Source organism: Rattus norvegicus, chromosome 13, assembly GCF_021556685.1.
Source record: "Rattus norvegicus strain SHRSP/BbbUtx chromosome 13, alternate assembly SHRSP_T2T, whole genome shotgun sequence".
NCBI classification, from domain to species: domain Eukaryota; kingdom Metazoa; phylum Chordata; class Mammalia; order Rodentia; family Muridae; genus Rattus; species Rattus norvegicus.
The window spans coordinates 23,772,132-23,778,131 of NC_141546.1; positions in this window are offsets into that span (position 1 = coordinate 23,772,132).

Consider the following 6,000-nt stretch of genomic DNA (forward strand, 5'->3'; position numbering starts at 1 on the left):
CTACAGCTCTCTGTACCCAAATCTCATTGGGGACAGAGCTGGACTCTCAGAAGTGAGAAGAATCCTGAGAGCTTAGAGGAGACAACTATTTCTGCTTACATTCCTGACCCAAGAGTAACCCACCTCATGCCCTCTGTGCCCACTGATCATAGGAAACTATCAATGAAAAAAAGCCCAGGAACAGATGGGCATAGTGCAGAATTCTTGCGGAACTTCATAGAATACCTCATACCAATACTGTCCAAATATTCCACAAAACAGAAAAAGAAAGAACACTACAAAATTCCTTCTATGAAGCCAGAATTATACTTATACCTAAACCACACAAAGACCCAACAAAGAATGAGAATTTCAGACTAATTTCCATTATGAATATCGATGCAAAAATACTCGATAAAATTCTAGCACAGTGAATCCAAGAACACATCAAAACGATAATCCAACATGATCAAGTAGGCTTCATCCCAGGGATGCAGGGATGGTTCAATATATGAAAATCTATCAATGTAATCAACTATGTAAACAAACTCAAATTAAAAAAAACACATGATTATCTCATTAGATGCTGAAAAGGCATTTAACAACATTCAGCATCCCTAAGTCTTGGAAAGAGCACGAATTCAAGGCCCATGCCCAAACATAGTAAAAGCAATATACAGCAAACCAGTAGCTAACATCAAACTAAATGAAGAAAAACTTGAAGCAGTCCCACTAAAATCAGGGACTAGACAAGGCTGCCCACTCTCTCCCTACTTATTCAATATAGTACTTAAAGTCCTAGCCAGAGCAATCAGACAACAAATGGAGGTCAAAGGGTTACAAATTGGAAAAAAGAAGTAAAAAATTCACTATTTGCAGATGATATTATAGTATACTTCAGTTTGATAAACAACTTCAGCAAAGTTACTGGGTATAAAATTAACTTAAATCATTAGCCTTCCTCTACTCAAAGGATAAGCAGGCTGAGAAGGAAATTATGGAAATGACACCTTTCGTAATAGTCACAAATAAGAATAACTTCAAATCTCTGAAGAAAAAATTGAAGATCTCAAAAGATGGAAAGATCTCCCATGCTCATGGATTGGCAGGATTAATATAGTAAAAACTGCCATTTTTCCCAAAGCAATCTACAGATTCAATGGAATCCCCATCAAAATTCCAACTCAATTCTTCCTAAAGTTAGAAGGAGCAATTTGCAAATTCTTTTTGAAAAACAAACAAACAAACAAACAAACAAAAACAGATAGAGAAAACAATCCTCAACAATAAAAGAACTTCTGGGTCATCAACCCTGACTTCAAGCTGTATTACAGAGCAATAGTGATAAAAAAACTGTATGGAATGGTACAGACAGAGGCAGGTAGCTCAATGGAATAGAATTGAAGACCCAAAAATGAACTCACACACCTATGTCACTTGATCCTTGACAGTGATGCTAAAAACATCCAGTGGAAAAAAGATAGCAGTTTCAATAAATGGTTCTGGGTCTACTGGAGGTCAGCATGTAGAAGAATGCAAATTAACCCATTCTTATCTCCCTGTACAGATATTAAGTACAAGTGTATCACATAAAACCCAGATATACTCAAACTAAAAGAAAAAGTGGAAAAGAGCCTTGAACACATGAGCAGTGGGGAAAATTTCCTGAACAAAACATCAGTGGCTTATGCTCTGAGATCAAGAATCTAAAAAATGGGACCTCACAAAACTGAAAGCTTATGTAAGATGAAGGACACTGTCATTAGGACAAAATGGCAACCAACAGATTGGGAAAAGATCTTTACCAACCCTACATCTCATAAAGGGCTAATATCCAAAATATACAAAGAACTCAAGATGTTAGACTCCAGAGAACTAAATAACCATATTAAAAATGGGATACAGAGGTAAACAAAGAATTCTCAGCAGAGAAATATTGAATAGCTGAGAAGAACCTAAAGAAATGGTCAACATCTTTAATCATCAGGGAAATGCAAATCAAAAAAGCCTGAGATTCTACCTCCCACCAGTCAGAATGTCTAAGATAAAAAACTCAGGTGACAATAGATGCTGGCAAGGATGTGGAGAAATAATAACATTCTTCCATTGCTGGTGGTATTGCAACCTGGTACAATCACTCTGGAAATCAGTCTGGAGGTTCCTTAGAAAAGTGGATATAGTACTACCTGAGGACCCAGCTATAACACTCCTGGGCATATACCCAAAAGATGCTCCAACATACAGCAAAGACACATGCTCCACTATGTTCATAGCAGCCTTATTTATAATAGCCAGAAGCTGGAAAGAACCCAAATGCTCTTCAACATAGGAATGGATACAGAAAATGTGGTACATCTACACAATGGAGTACTATTCAGGTATCAAAAACTATGATTTCATAAACTTCATAGGCAAATGGATAGAACTAGAAAATATCATCCTGAGTGATATAACCCAATCACAGAAAAACACACATGGTATGCACTCAGTGATAAGTGCATATTAGTTCAAAAGCTCAAATTATCCAATATACAATCCACAGACCCCATGAAGCTCAAGAAGAAGGACGACCAACTTGCAGATGCTTCAGTCCTTCTTAAAAGGGGGAACAAAAATATTCATTGGAGGAGATATGGAGACACAGTTTGGTACAGAGACTGAAAAATGGCCATTTAGAGCCTGTCCCACCTGGGGATCCAGCCCGTATGTATACAGCCAACAATAACTAGACTTATTGATGAAGCCAAGAAGTACATGCTGACAGGAGCCTGATATAGATGTCTTCTGAGAGGCTCTGCCAGAGCATGACAAATACAGAGGCACATGCTAGCAGTAAACCTTTGAACTGAGAACAGGGTCCCTGTTGGATGAGTTAGAGAAAGAGTTGAAGGAGCTGAAGGGGCTTGCAACCCCACAAGAATAATAATACCAACCAACTAGAGCTCCCAGGGACTAAACCACTATCCAAAGAGTACATGTGAACAGACCCATGGCTCCAGCTGCATATGTAGCAGGAAATGGCCTCGTTGAGCACCAATGGGAGGAGAAGACCTTAGTCCTGCCAAGGCTGGACCCCCCAGTGTAAGGGAATATCAGGGCAGGTAGGCAGGAAGGGGGTGGTTGGGGAGGCAAACACCCTTATAAAAGAAGGGGGAGGTAGAGGGGTTAAGGGGCTTATGGAAAGGAAACCCAGAAAGGGAGTAACATATGAAATGTAAATTTAAAAATCTAATTAAGAAAGAAAAAATTGGCTATATATCTAAATAGTGCTCCTCCAAAAGAAAAATAGAAGTAGCGAAGAAATGTCTCACAACCTGGTCCAAAGACGGTGACTCTCTGTGGATAATTATGATTTATTGTTGAATGATATGGAAAAAATCCTGGGCCCTTTCTGCTGGTTTCAATGCTTCTAGCAGCTACATATGAGTCCTGGTCACCTCTATATCCCATATCTCTAGAGTATCGTGTCACTATATGCATTCACAGTGGAAGCAGTCTTCAGTCTGGATCTGACTTGGCAAAAAAGTGTGGACATAGGACAAATATTCAGAATATATTTATAGAATATGCTGATTTAGTAAAGTGAGAATCAGTTTTAAGAATATCAAGATATACACATATATAAATTTAATAAGCTTGAAAAACAATGTAAACCCCATGCATCTTTAAGCATTATAGTTCCTGTAAGGACACAAGAAACATGCACAAAGAAAAAGAAAATAATGAAAGAGAAAACAGAAAGGAAAAGAAAAAAGCATAAAGGAATGAAAAAGAAGACTGACTGGGAAGAGGAAAGCAGTTGAAGAGTGTCAGTCAGACAGGGACAAGAGAGGATGATGGGGGTTGAACATTACCAAAATAGACCATGCACAGAAAGTCAGAATAAAATCCAGTATTTTTAATAAATATATGTTAATAACCCACTTAAAAATAATTATAATGCATAAATTAGGACATTGTAAGTGGAAGACACCAATCACAATCAGAAAACCAAATGCAAAAGCTAGGGATACAATATGCAGCGCTTTATGCTATTAAAACTCTCAGACAGATTTTCCGTGGTCCACAAGGCTCTGTTGGTCTTCCAAAAGAGGCCTTCTGTGGCCTGAGGAACATCCAGGTTAGACCCCTCCCAACCAATCCCTTTTCTACTAAAGGGCAGCTTAAGAACACAGTCAATAAAATCAGGGCAGTATGAGAGCATTGGACCCCAGCTATCTTACTACAGCTAGCCCTGGATATCCTAACACACCAAGTCGACATGAAACAAAGGACTGATATCCAAAAATATATAAAGAACTCAAGAAACTAGACATCAACCACCCAAATAACCCAATTTAAAATTGGGGCACAGATCTAAACAGAAATCCTCAACAGAGGAATCTCTAATGACAGAGAAGCACTTAAAGAAATATCTAAATCTTTAGTCATCGGAAAAATGAAAAACAACTCTGAGATTCTGTCTTATACTTATCAGAATGGCTAAGTTTAAAAAACTAAAGCAACAGCCTGTGCTGGTGAGGATGTGGTGCAAGGAGAACATTCCAACACTTCTGGTAGGGCAAACTTGTATAGCCACTTTGGAAATCAATTTGTGGGTTTCTCAAAAAATTGATAATGCTTCTACCTGAAGACCCAGCAATACTGCTCCTGGGCATATACCCAACATATATTACACTAACCACAAGGACATTTGTTCAACTATGTTCCTAGCAACTTTTCTTAATAGACAGAAATATGAAACAACCTAAATGTTCCTCAACTCCAGAATTGCTAAAGAAAATGTGGTGTATCTACACAATGGAAAACTACTCAGCTATTAAAAAACAAAGATATCATTAAATTGCAGGCATGTGAATAGAACTAGGAAATATCATCCTGAGTGAGGTAACCCATATCCAGAAAGACACAGATGGTATGTACTCACTTATAAGTGGGTATTAGCCATAAAGTACAGGATAATCATGGTACAATCCACAGAACTAAAAAGCTAAGGAACATGAAGCCCAACAGAGGTTGCTTGAATCTTACTTAGAAGGAGAAATAAAACAGTCACTGGAGGTAGAGGGAGGGAAGGAGGGAACTGGGTGTTGGAGAGGATGGGGAAGGGAACAAGGGTGTTGAAGAGGTGTGGCAAGGGGAAGAGATGGTGGTGGTAGAAGAAGGTTAGGAGAAAGAACAGAAATCAGAGTGTGGGGGCATGATCACTAGAGTGAACTGGAGACCTGGGACAGGGGAGGATCCCAGGAGTATATGGGGCTTACCTTAGTTGAAACTCCTAGCAGTGGGGGATGATAGAGGACTCACATCCAAAATACACAAAAAACACATGAAGTTAGACTGCAGGGAGATAAATAACCCTATTAAAATGGGGTTCAATATAAAGGGGGAGGGGGAGTTGGGGGGATGTTGGCCCGGTAACCGGGAAAGGGAATGACAATCGAAATGTAAATAAGAATTACTCAAGTTAATAAAGATAAAAAAATTAAAAAAAAATAGGGTTCAGAGCTAAACAAAGAATTCACAGCTGAGGAATGCTGAATGGCTGAGAAGCACATAAAGAAATGTTCAACATCTTTAGTCATAAGGGAAATGCAAATCAAAACAACTCTGGGATTCCACCTCACACCAGTGAGAATGGCTAAGATCAAAAACTCAGGTGACAGCAGATGCTGGCAAGGATGTGGAGAAAAAGAAACACTCCTCCATTGTTGGTGGGATTGCAAACTGGTACAACCATTCTGAAAAATCAGTCTGGAGGTTCCTCAGAAAATTGAACATTGAACTACCTGAGGACCCAGCTATACCTCTCTTGGGCATATACCCAAAAGATGCCCCAACATATAACAAAGATACTTGCTCCACTACGTTCATAGCAGCCTTATTTATTTTCCAGCCAGAAGCTGGAAAAAACCCAGATGCCCTTCAACAGAGGAATGGGTACAGAAAATGTGGTACATTTACACAATGGAATATTACTCAGCTATCAAAAACAATGACTTTATGAATTTCGTAGGCAAA